Raw genomic sequence first — 13,523 nt, 5'->3', positions numbered from 1 at the left:
GGTTTCGAGTTTGGGAATTAATTAAAATTGTGACTGAATGCCTCACTGTAATTTTGACTGAAATATAAAATTAGCCAGATGGGGTGGCTTGGGCATCTAGTCAGGATGCCCCCTGGACGCCTCCCTGGTGAGGTGTTCAGGGCATGTCCCTCCGGTAGGAGACCCCGGGGAGACCCAGGACACGTTGGAGAGACTATGTCTCTCGACTGGCCTGGGAACGCCTGGGGATCCCTCCGGATGAGCTGGAGGAGGTGGCCTGGGAGAGGGAAGTGGGGGCTTCTCTCCTTAGGCTGCTACCCCGCGACCCGACCCGGATAAGCGGTAGAGAATGGATGGATGGATGGATATAAAATTAAATTTAAGGAATTAAATTATGGTAGTAAATCATTCTAGATAATTCCTGTTTTATTTAAGTTACATTTGAAACTGTGTTGGATTGTTAAAATTAATAAACTTATTCTTTAACAGTCAAAGCTGCTTACCTTTGTGGTGAAGCTGCCTTCAACCAGATTTCCATCTGCGAGAGCTCGGCCAGTGATTTTACGTCGTAAAACAGTGTCAACAGAGTTGATGAAACTGGACTTTCCAGCACCAACTGGTCCATGCAGCAAAACTCTGAGATGTTGGACGTCAGTGTTTTTAGGTTCGTAATGTTTGACAAAGTTGAGATTTTCTCTGTTGTTCCTGCATTTGATACAAATTTTTATTTGAGCTTCTTAAAACAGTCAGTTTAACTGTGAAACTGCATCAACACTCAGATTTGTTACTCACGCTGGCATTTCCCTCCATGGCTGAGGAACGATATGAGAAATTTCTAAAAAGATAAAATATGTTAACAAACATTGAGACAAACCTGTTTGAAACATCAGACAAAAATGCATTTTTAGTTTTTGGGGTAAACCAGATGTGCAGTTTTATTATTTATTTTATCATTATTTTGATAATCATCAAATATTGTCCATTTATTATTTTATTGCTCATTGTGGTAAATTTGAAATAGACTGACTTCGTCCAATCATTGCTCCTGTAAAGAGAGAATTTATTGATTATTAAATTGGTGAGAGACATGTGCAAAGATAATCTGCTCTTTTACTAAATTCTGTACTTTAAAGTGTTAAAATTACCTGCTGACTGATTTGTGAAGATATAAATATAGGATGTGATTATAATTGCATGTATTTTTGATTAATAGGGGTTTCAAAAAAACCTAGTGATTAACTTTCATTTCAATTTTTTATTAATTTTGTTTTTGTTTTTCTACTCATGCTTCACAATAATTTCAACAAGACCACAGTTCAGGTATTGATGAGTTCAAATTAATTTACGTGTTTCATCATTGAGAAAGTTGTCTCCAACGCTGATGATCTGTCTCAGTGCACAGAGAATTGGTGCATCAACATCATCTTTGATGTGGGTACTACGCAATAGTTTTTCACCAGAAAGATGCAGTTGAGTGGAATCCCCACAGTGACACACAATTCATCAACCTGAAGTACAAATATTACATTTCAAACATGTCATATAACATCATAAAAAAAAAAAACAAAGATAGTCCAGAAATCATCAATTAAATCACCTTTTGCTTCAGGTATTTGCTCTTGTAAAGATTTTCCACAGGCTTTGTCACCTTTAGTGATAATGGCCAGCTGTGGGATTCCTGAACAAAACACACAAACTGAATCAGAACCTGAACTTGTTTGGACTCAGAACCCACCAGGATAACAGGCAGACAGCTGGCCTAACCGAGCTGAGGAGAATATTGTCCACCAGGGGGAGCTACTAAAACACAATCACAACATTCAATTAAAGGCTGATCCATCAGTACAAACCACATTAGAGGCTAAGACAGAATCTCTATATGGGCCTGAAGTGTGTTGTTCAACACTGAGTCTGTGGATTATTAATCCAGAGCATTTCTAGCTCTGAATAGCCAACATGGACTTACAGGTTCAGACCAGTCAGGGTCATTACTGAGGTCATGAATGTTCACATTTCCTCTGGTAAAAAGGAAATCTGAAATGAACACCACAATAAGACTCACCCATGTCACTGGCAGCTCTTCTGATCTTTCTCATCTTCTTCACCATAACATCAGTTATTAAAACTGCACCATCAACAGGAATGACAGAAACCAGGACGTGGACTCGGTCTTGCAGAGTGGGGGAGGGGTTGTAACCTTCATCACCTTCTTTCAGAGGAGATGATGGATTGAACTGGAAAATAACACAATTACTTCTTTTCTTCTCATAAACAATGCTGTGTGACCAGGAAAACATTTGAATGTTCTGTTATTGTTGAGCACAGAAGGATGAAGAGAACCTAAATGTCATCAGTAGTTCACTACAAAATGTACCTGATGCACTTTGGTGAGTTTCAGTGATGTAAATACAACTGGTATATGAAAGATGACTGACATAAAATATGAAGTGATTGTACCTCATAACCATCTCTCACGTGTCCTTTTAGGGCCAGGATGATGTCATCAACATGAGCTCCTCTACCTTCCTCAAGGCCGACGATGTCATTAAAAGAGAAGCAATAATGGCTGTTTGGATCAGACTGTCGAGTGAATCTGTAGTTTTTATACTATAAAAAAGAATCTCTAGTTAACGTTGCTATTATATCAAACATGAACACACAAACTCTGAGATTCTGTCTGTGTGTCTTTGTTGCTTTGTCTCTTCTCCTGTTTTGTCTGTTTCTCATCTCTCCTTCTGGGTCTAATTGTCTCCTGTGTTCTAGTTGGACTCCATTGCCTGAAATTTTGGACAGCAAATCCTTTTAAACATTTCCATTTTGATTGTATCTTTATCTTAATTCTCATATCGAAATCTCCCTTTTGATGATCTTACCTTTGGTTATGCATCAGAACACAAGCACAAAAGTCAGAGACACACAAAAAGATTAATATTCATTGTTTACAGATGAGAATTCTAGACCACGTCTCAGTTGTTCAGTGTTGAGTGTTGCCCATATTTTTCATTATACACGTTATATTACTGACTATCATCCTGACACACATATGAACATGTTTTTAAAATTAAAACTCCATTGTAAACAAAACATGGAAAATATTCTGCAATATCCAGTTAATATTCTCTTTTTTGGGCTTTCTATTTGGAAATAGACTTACTTTGTCCCAATTGGGACAAAGGTCAGACAACCAACAAATTTGTATTTGAAGGTTTTGGGTTAAATATTGTGTCCAGTTTTCTGGTTTTATTTTCAATATTGTTTTGCTAACATTAAATACCATCGATTTATTGTTCAGTTGCTCATTTTACAAAAATTGAATCGGACTTACTGTTTCCCATCACTGCACCTGTAAAGTGGGAGAATGTATTAATTCACTAAAGTGGTGGAAGAGACATGCACTAATTATCTGCTCTTCAAGCAAAATATAGTATAAATGTGTTACTGATCAGCTAATCAACTTGAAAACGTACAAAAACATAAATACAGAACATGTCAGCGACCTTTAAAGCTGTGGAGAAGTTTACATCAAAAATTACAATTGAATGTATTGTAATAATTAACATCTCTTTAAATTGTTGGTAAAAGAGAAATTTGACGAAGACATCATGGAACATTTTCACATTTTTTCAAAAACAATTGTTGTTCCCTTTAATAGTGATTTGGTTGTCATGATCCAGTTTTTTATGTCCGTTTTGCAGTTGCTGTTTGTTTCCACCAGGCGGCGTGGCAGTCCTGTTTCCCCAGCTGATGCTGGCTGCTGCCTCAACTTCAGCTGATCAGTTAGATTGGAAGTCTAAGCGTCCAACACCAGTAGATCAGTGTCAGATCGTGCTGTCGGTAACTGAGAGTTCATAGACTTTGCAACTTCCTATTCCTGTTTGGATGAACCTGGTGTCTTTTCTCCTTCCGAGGTCTCAAACTCAAAAACCGACGAGCAACGTTCCGTGTTGAGTCTCTCCGCACGATTCACCGCGGCGCGTTTGGGTATCACTTGCCCTCTGTAAATATTGTTAATAAACGTTTCAATTTGAGATTTCCCAAGCCCCGTCTGTATTCTGGGTTCTGCCCAAGTCTAAGAAAATTTTTTCTAATGCTATTTTTTAAAATCACACCTGCATTTACATAGATTTTAAAATGACAATGTCTTAAAAATAAATAAAAATATAAAGTGAAGTTAAACTCTGACCTAGTTCAAAGGTCAGTATTGTGCGCATTAAGGAACCTTTGCACTTGTTGAGAATAAACTAGCGGGAAGCGAAGCTGGTGAGTGGAGTGCAATTTTCAGTAGGAGTGATCATCTGAACAATTTCTGAGATTAATAATAATAAAGTGTTGAATATTGATCTTTTCTGTTACCCACTCTAAGTTATTGATACACACACACACACACACACACACACGCAATTTGTTATTTTAGAGGAGTGTGTCAAGCGGTAGCCCTTCACACGACTCGGTACCCATGACGTAGCTCTTGGTTTCAAAAAGGTTGGTGACCCCTGCAATAGACTATAGCAAAAACGTCTAAAAAGAAACACTGGACCAGCTTACCTTTGCTTCTCTGCTCTTGTAAAGAATGACTGAGGCGCCCAGTGATTACGATGCTTAGATTGCTTCAGATAACTTTTCTTTCACTTTCTGTTATTTGCTCCAATGAAAGACTTGCAGAAAGATACGCTCATTCTTTTTGGAAAAATATGTAATGCTGTACATTGAATGTGCCACACGAATCAGTGATAAATGACACACATCTGGATCCGTTTTCAGTGTATTTAAAAAATCCACAAAATAACCCCGTAGATCTACACACAGAGATTGATAGTATAAAAAAGACCCACAACACTTTTTTTAAAAACTTGGTGCCGTTAGAAAGTAGCAGTTTCTAACTGCAATCACTTTAACTTGCAATCTTTTATTTGGCAATCAAAATTTAAATTTGGAAGCAAAACAGCATCAGAGTGCGTTCAGTACTAGAATGGTAATCCTGAAAGGCTCGAGTTCATTGATGTGTCCCCTCACAGACAGATGAAACAAATTGCAGCTTAGAAGATATAACTTTCTGTTATTTACTATTAATATTTTGGGTGAAATTAGCCTTACGGGCGTTAAAACTAGCCCCAAGACAAAATACTATGGACAGAGTGTTACTGACCATAGAATGACATACGCACAAGAGCTTACAACAAAAAGATTTCGGAGCATTAATTTACAACTGAGCAAAACTAAATATTTTGCATTGAAATATTTCATTTGTTGCCTAAATATCTTTCTGCATGATGTTAATATTCACACTCCCTTCATGGGAATTTACAACGGTTGCATGTAAAAACTAGACAGCATAGTTTAGTGGTGCTGATAAGTTCATCTGCAATAAGAATGTGAACTTTGACCTGGCTATCTGGGGAAACGGTTAAAAACAACAGAGAACAAGGACTGTGTCAGCATCCAATGGAACTGGAAGCAGAAGACGAGTCATCCAATCAGGGGACAACATTGGACTGGATTAGCGTCAATGATTTGCCAATTTGTTTCTATAAAAGACTGGGTCGTGGGATAGTTTGGTTGTAGGGTTTTGAACTGGCCCGGTGCTCCGTAATATTTGGATGTTGAATTGATTCCATTTGCTAAATACATTTTGAAATTGGCATTTTTCTCCTTAAGAGTCTTCATTCAGAGAACGCACGGATCAACAGTGACACACTCGAGAATATTGCGATGCAACAATAGAGAATAAAGAACTGGTCTCAGCACAAGCCAAAGAATCGATGAAGTGGCAACACAATACAGGAAAGAGGTATGGACGAATTATTGGACGAATGCAGGTTTGTGAATTGGGACAACGGGCAACATTGAAATTCTCTAGCCTTAACAGTCAAGTCCAAAATGGATTTTAGACAAAGCAAAGATGAAGGTTGTGGGATTGCTAATTCAGTCCATTCTCTGAGAACAATTAAGATCAGGTTTTCATTGGTTCAAATTATTTTACATGTTTATTTCCACATCATAGATGAAGTCCTCTCCAAAACTGATGATCTGACTCAGTGCACAGAGAATTGGTGCGTCAACATCATCTTGCTGGTTTCTATAGAATAGTTCTTCACCAGAAAGACACAGTTGGAGGGAATCCCCAGCCTGACACACAATCCATCAACCTAAAGTGCAAACATATAGTTTACACTTCAAACAACATGTCATAGCAACAGTAACATCATGATGATCCATTGCTTCAGGTATTTGCTCTTGTAAAGATTTTCCACATTGTCTTTCACAGCTGGACAGGCTTTGTCACCTTTAGTGATAATGGCCAGCTGTGGGATTCCTGAACAAAACACAAACTGAGTCAGAATATGAACTTCTCTCTCTCTCTACCCAGCTCCCCATCAGCAGGAGGGTTCCCTGATATGAGCCTGGTCCTGCTCAAGGTTTCTTCCTGTTAAAGGGGAGTTTTTCCTTGCCACTGTTGCTTGTTGGGGGTCAGACCCTGGGATTCTGTAAAGCACCTAGAAACAATTTTGATTGGAACAGACTTTGATTGATTTGATTGTCACTATATTGATTGATTACGGTATCTATGAGTGCTCTGCATATCCAATATCAAAAGAAGTCCAGGGTATCCTTGTTGGAAAGCGTCTCTGTTGGAGTGAGCCAGGTTCTTTACAAGGAGGTAAATGTCCAACTCAAACTGCATACTTTTGTAATCGATGAGACAGTTTTCCCAGTGAACAGACTGTTGGTGGATCAACACTGTATTTGAGGCTTGACACTGTCAAGGTTCATTGTTGTACATCATCTCCTTCTCTCCTGCTGCTGTCACTCTCACCTTACTTTCTCCTCCTTTTCTCAACCAGCCATCAGCGGGAGGGTCTCCTCATATGACCCTGGACCTGCTTAAGGTATTTTCCTCTTAAAAGGGAATTTACTCCATCCCACCGTTATTTGTCTCGGGGTCATGCTTATCGAGAGAAACTGATAGCATCATAATATCTCTAAAACATGCTTGCAAACACCCCTTGTATGCACGGATGAGCCTGGTGAAAGACACTGTATGTGGAATCTAAATTAAACGTCGAAGAAAGTGGAGAAGATAGGGCCTGGAGCCTCAAAAAGCTTTTATTTTCTTACCATTGCCAAATGATACAAAAAAATAAATCAATCCAGTACACTCAAGATTTAAACATGCTGTTAATTGCATATATTGTTTCTTAGATAATACGTTATTGCAAAAAGATTTTTAGCCTTCATTTCAATCACTTCATAATGTTCTTTTTATTTATGCAATGTGACTTTGCAATAATTGTACCATAAAAATATTAATGTCAGGGTTTTGATTAGTTTAAATGATGTTACATGTTATTTTGTTGGTCATTGAGGAACTTTCTCCAAAGCTGATGATCTGTCTCAGTGCACAGAGAATTGGTGCATCAACATTATCTTTGATGTTGGTTACTGTATCATAGTTCTTCACCAGAAAGATGCAGTTGAGTGGAATCCCCACGGTGACACACAATTCATCAGCCTGAAGTACAAATATTACATTTCAAACATGTCATCTAACATCATAAACAACCAAAGATTGTCCAGAAATCATCAATTAAATCACCTTTTTCTTCAGGTATTTGCTCTTGTAAAGATTTTCCACATTGTCTTTCACAGTTGAACAGGCTTTGTCACCTTTAGTGATAATGGCCAGCTGTGGGATTCCTGAACAAAACACACAAACTGAATCAGAACCTGAACTTGTTTGGACTCAGAACCCACCAGGAAACAGAACAGAGACAGCTGGCCTAACCGAGCTGAGGATAATATTGTCCACCAGGGAGAGCTACTAAAACACAATCACAACATTCTATTAAAGGCTGATCCATCAGTACAAACCACATTACAGGCTAAGACAGAATCTCTATATGGGCCTGAAGTGTGTTGTTCAACACTGAGTCTGTGGATTATTAATCCAGAGCATTTCTAGCTCTGAATAGCCAACATGGATTTACAGGTGTCAGACCAGTCAGGGTCATTACTGAGGTCATGAATGATCACATTTCCTCTGGTAAAAAGGAAATCTGAAATGAACACCACACTGAGACTCACCCATGTCACTTGCAGCTCTTCTGATCTTTCTCATCTTCTTCACCATAACATCACTTAACATAACTGCACCATCAGCAGGAATGACAGAAACCAGGACGTGGACTCGGTCTTGCAGAGTGGGGGAGGGGTTGTAACCTTCATCACCTTCTTTCAGAGGAGATGATGGATTGAACTGGAAAATAACACAATTACTTCTTTTCTTCTCATAAACAATGCTGTGTGACCAGGAAAACATTTGAATGTTCTGTTATTGTTGAGCACAGAAGGATGAAGAGAACCTAAAAGTCGTGCAGTAGTTCACTACAAAATGTACCTGATGCACTTTGGTGAGTTTCAGTGATGTAAATACAACTGATATATGAAAGATGACTGATATCAAATATGAGGTGATTGTACCTCATAACCATCTCTCACGTGTCCTTTTAGGGCAAGGATGATGTCATCAACATGAACTCCTCTACCTTCCTCAAGGCCGACGATGTCATTAAAAGAGACGCAATAATGGCTGTTTGGATCAGACTGTCGAGTGAATCTGTAGTTTTTGTACTGTAAAAAAGAATCTCCAGTTAACGTTGCTATTATATCAAACATGAACACACAAACTCTGAGATTCTGTCTGTGTGTCTTTGTTGTTTTGTCTCTTCTCCTGTTTGTCTGTTTCTCATCTCTCCTTCTGGGTCTAATTGTCTCCTGTGTTCTAGTTGGACTCCATTTCCTGGAATTTTGGACAGCAAATCCTTTAACATTTCCATTTTGATTGTATCTTTATCTTAATTCTCATATTGAAATCTCCCTTTTGATGATCTTACCTTTGGTTATGCATCAGAACACAAGCACAAAAGTCAGAGACACACAAAAAGATTAATATTCATTGTTTACAGATGAAAATTTTAGACCACGTCTCAGTTGTTCAGTGTTGAGTGTTGCCCCATATTTTTCATTATACACGTTATATTACTGACTATCATCCTGACACACATATGAACATGTTTTTAAATTTAAACTCCATTGTAAACAAAACATGGAAATATTCAGCATTTTGGGGTGAAAGAGATTCAGTGTTTTGTAAAAATTCTGTTAGATTGTTAAAGTTAGTTCAAGTCATTCTTTAATCTTCTTACTTTCTTGGTGAAGCTGCCTTCAACAGATTTCCGTCTGCGAGAGCTCGGCCAGTGATTTCACCTTGTAAAACAGTTTCAACAGAGTTGATGAAACCGGACTTTCCAGCACCAACTGGTCCATGCAGCAAAACTCTGAGATGTTGGACGTCAGCGTTTCTGGGTTGGTAAGTTTTCACATAGTCCAGATTTCCTCTGTTGTTCCTGCATTTGATACAAATTTTTATTGAGCTTCTTAAAAACAGTCAGTTTAACTGAGAAACTGCATCAACACTCAGATTTGTTACTCACGCTGGCATTTCCCTCCATGGCTTAGAAATTTCTAAAAAGATAAAATACGTTAATCAAATTGGGACAAATGTCAGACAACCAGCAAATTTGTGTTTGAAGGTTTTGGGTTAAATATTGTGTCCAGTTTTTCTGGTTTTATTTTCAATATTGTTTTGCTAAACATTAAATACCATCCATTTATTGTTCAATTGCTCATTTTACAAAAATTGAATTGGACTTACTGCTCCCCATCAGTGCCCCTGTAAAGTGGGAGAATGTATGAATTCACTAAAGTGGTGGAAGAGACATGCACTAATTATCTGCTCTTCAAGCAAAATTCTACAGTACAAATGTGTTACTGATCAGCTAATTAAGTTGAAAACGTATAAAAAAATATAAATACAGAATGTGTCAAAGACCTTCAAAGCTGTGGAGAAGTTACATCAAAAATCACAATTGAATGTTAAGTATTGTAAATTAACATCTCTTTAAATTGTTGGTAAAACAGAAATTTGACGAAGACATCATGGAAATTTTCACATTTTTTCAAAAACAATTTTGTTCCTTTAATAGTGATTTGGTTGTCATGATCCAGTTTTTTATGTCTGTTTTGCAGTTGCTGTTTGTTTCCACCAGGCGGCGTGGCAGTCCTGTTTCCCAGCTGATGCTGGCTGCTGCCTCAACTTCGGCTGATCAGTTTGATTGGAAGTCTAAGCGTCCAACACCAGTAGATCAGTGTCAGATCGTGCTGTCGGTAACTGAGAGTTCATAGACTTTGCAACTTCCCTATTCCTGTTTGGATGAACCTGGTGTCTTTTCTCCTTCCGAGGTCTCAAACTCAAAAACCGACAAGCAACGTTCCGTGTTGGGTTCTCCGCACGATTCACCGTGGCGCGTTTGGGTATCACTTGCCCTCTGTAAATATTGTTAATAAACCTTTCAATTTGAGATTTCCCAAGCCCCGTCTGTATTCTGGGTTCCGCCCAAGTGTAACATTGGCATCTGACACCTGGATGTTGGCAGCAGATCCTTTTATGTCCTGTACATTTTGAGGTGCGGCCCCCAAGGATCAGTCATGCCTGACGTCTTTCTATTAGCGCCAATATTAACATCTTTAGCAATGTGAGCTACAGTTGTTTGTTGAATAAAACATTGGTTGAGGCACGACAAGCGGGGTGTAAAGAAAGGCTCCACCACCTGGTTCTGGTGCACAGGCTCTGCTCTTTTGCTACAATATGATATTTGGCAATAAATGCCAAACTTCGGAAGCTGTTTACTTATGAATGCGGAGAGGAGGATCAGACTTGCATACTTATTACCCCTATTAAACATCACATTTCTGAGTAATGAATTGTCTATGATAAAATACAGAAAGGTTGCAATTAATTGCCTCGTATTTTCTTTTTCTTTTTAGATTCAGATTCAGATTCAGATCCTTTATTGTCCCACACGGGGAAATTTACAGTGCAACAACACAAAGAACGATAAAGACAGGTTGATCTGAGCTATTAAAGTAAAGTGCAACTCAAAGAGAAACTGGAGCAGACAGTAAATAACTTTCACTTTCAGTTGTGACAAGGCTCTTAAAAGAAGAAACCAAGTTATTCACCTTAGTGGCAGCTGGTGAATTTTTATTCCTGAGAACTTAACAGAAGGTGTCTGTGTAAATTCTCAGTCATCCAGGTCATTGTATCCAAGGTAGTTTCTCTGTCAACTGGACTGGGTTTCTTCTCTTGAAGACGTTTCACCTTCTATCCAGACGGCTTCTTCAGTTCTGAAATCGCTGGGGAGAGAGCGATTTCAGAACTGAAGAAGCCTTCTGGATAGAAGGTGAAACGTCTTCAAGAGAAGAAACCCAGTCCAGTTGACAGAGAAAACTACCTTGGGTTAACAGAAAGGCTTAATCTGAATTTTTACAAATCAAGTGTGGGTGTCAGCGAGTAAAAAAAACAAAAAACATGTTCCCCAGGGTCACACGCGCCCCCCCCCTGGCATCGCCCCAGGGGGGCGCGCCCACTATTTGAGAAGGGCTGGTTTAGCCCAAAGCGAGATAGAATATTTGAGTCTTAGTTAAAACTGGTTGAGGTACTGTCATGAAGGAATAAAACTCCAAACCCTATGTTAAAAGGGAAACGAGGACTAATATGGAAGGACTTCGGCCATTGTTCACGATATGGAAACTTGCAAAACAAAGGCGAGCGTGACAGTCTTCAGTTCAGTGTTCAGGATCCTCAGTGGACAGCGAGGATGCAGCTGTGTAGGATAGTGCAGGATTTGATCCGGGCTCTTATCACAGGTGGATTTAATTAACTTAAATGCAAATGTCAAATTCAAATATAGACTCATTGAAGATTCATGTTTTAAGTGTTGGATTGTTAGAATTTTATTGATTATGTCTTAGATCAAGTGAAAAACTAAAATTGCGTGATACGAGCTCAGTTGTTGTCATAAACACGACGTGGTCACGTGATACGCTCACCAGCTCAGCTGTCGTCATGGTGCCTTCATGTGTATCGGATTGGTTTACAAGATTTTAGGGAATACGATGCGGCTGAAGATTTATCCGCTGTAACCTAGAGGGTTTGAAACATGCAATCATCTTTCAGTTTAAAACAAACCCTCGCAGCCTACTTTATTTGTTTCGTTTCTCAATGTCAAGACGTTGCTTGAGTGTATTACAAAGGTGAAAGGACTTGCTATAGGATTTCTGGTAGCGTCTCCATTACACCCAATAAACCAGCAAAGGTGTTCTGTTTTTTAGATGAGTAAAGAAATTCAAAGATACACAAAATAAACTATCTGGTTCAGGAACGCGACTTCGCCGATTCATTTGGACCCTCACCGAAGCGAAAAAGTCGGAGCTTTTTAAAAGCATATGAACGCAGCATAAAGCAAGTGAGGGAAAAGCAGGAAGACATCCACGTCGCCTTTCTTCCAGCGTAGCGGTCCATTCCTACAACCTCCTCAATGTCTTTGTTTATTTAGCGAAACGCTCCCTTTAGTTAAGTGTATAACGGCGTCCTCTGTGGCGACCTAACGAAGAATAGCTCACACAGGCCCCGTATAGTGAAAGGCAGAGCACTAAAATGGAGCTGGAAGATGGGGTTGTGTACCAGGACGACCCTGGGACAGCAGCGATGATGTCCGAGCGGGTATCGGGCCTGGCTAACTCCATCTACCGCGAGTTCGAGAGGCTTATTGGGAAATACGACGAGGACGTGGTGAAGGAATTGATGCCGCTGGTCGTGGCCGTCTTGGAGAATTTGGACTCGGTGTTCGCGGAGAACCAGGAGCACGAAGTTTTGATGTTGTGTTGGTTTTTGTTTTTTCCAGCTTGTGCTTTTCCTCGTGTTTGTTAAATTCAATTTACGTCCCGACATCAGCTTTTGAAGTCGCTGACGATGCCTTCAGCGACGTATTCGAGCGAGACTCGCTGGGCGAATACCGCGCTGATCTCTGCACCAAAGATGAAAAAACAAATTATATCAAAAGACCGATTTTTAGCGAACCATTTATTCGGATAGTGATAAACCGTTTTTTGGTAACCCAGTTATAATTTTTGAAAAAAAGTTGGAAGAGATTAGATCAACATTTTGGTGACGTTGGTCTTGAACTTGTTTGTCCATACACGTTGTCTAAAAAGAAAAACTAGAGCCCTTACCTTTATTCCTTTGTAAAGGGCGACTGATCCACACAACGATTTTAACGGTACAACTCGGTGAAATTTTGCTTTCACTTTTGATTCCTTTTCAGAATTTTTTAAGGCAGGAAGTTTTGTTTTTTTTTGCAAGTTCAAGACAATATTGTGTGAGCTCGGGTTCTAGGTTGCGGAAGAACTCAGACACAGACTTCTGCCAGCTTATTCTGCTATTCAATTGCAGAAAGAGCCACTTTATTAAACACACCCAGAAAACACACGAACAAAGGGAAGTCTTCAATGACACACATAACTTCGCTTATGGTGTCCAGGTGCAAACAATAATTAAAACAGTAATTAAACACATTAACGACCAGAACTCAATAAATAGAACATTAACATTGAAAGTCACAAAGGAGAACATTTAAAACAAATAA

At 39.1% G+C, this 13,523-nt stretch overlaps 2 long non-coding RNA genes and 1 pseudogene across 2 annotated transcripts; 1 reads left to right on the top strand and 2 right to left on the bottom strand.

The window, feature by feature from the left end:
• Positions 1 to 823: 823 nt before the first annotated feature.
• Positions 824 to 1,616, bottom strand: LOC130520462 (uncharacterized). The gene is made up of 3 exons (XR_008948851.1): positions 1,577 to 1,616; positions 1,326 to 1,487; positions 824 to 1,024 (listed from the first exon to the last, which is right to left on the bottom strand). It is a non-coding gene; the product is annotated as an uncharacterized LOC130520462 (long non-coding RNA).
• Positions 1,617 to 3,486: 1,870 nt separating this feature from the next.
• On the top strand, positions 3,487 to 4,319 carry LOC130520463 (uncharacterized). The gene is made up of 2 exons (XR_008948852.1): positions 3,487 to 3,813; positions 3,888 to 4,319. It is a non-coding gene; the product is annotated as an uncharacterized LOC130520463 (long non-coding RNA).
• A 2,730-nt stretch (positions 4,320 to 7,049) lies between these two features.
• LOC130520461 (interferon-induced protein 44-like) lies at positions 7,050 to 13,172 on the bottom strand (annotated as a pseudogene).
• Between the last annotated feature and the right edge of the window lie 351 nt (positions 13,173 to 13,523).

Source organism: Takifugu flavidus, unplaced genomic scaffold (assembly GCF_003711565.1).
Source record: "Takifugu flavidus isolate HTHZ2018 unplaced genomic scaffold, ASM371156v2 ctg389, whole genome shotgun sequence".
NCBI classification, from domain to species: domain Eukaryota; kingdom Metazoa; phylum Chordata; class Actinopteri; order Tetraodontiformes; family Tetraodontidae; genus Takifugu; species Takifugu flavidus.
Note: the sequence above shows the minus strand (reverse complement) of the source record. Positions and strands in the feature narration are given on the sequence as shown.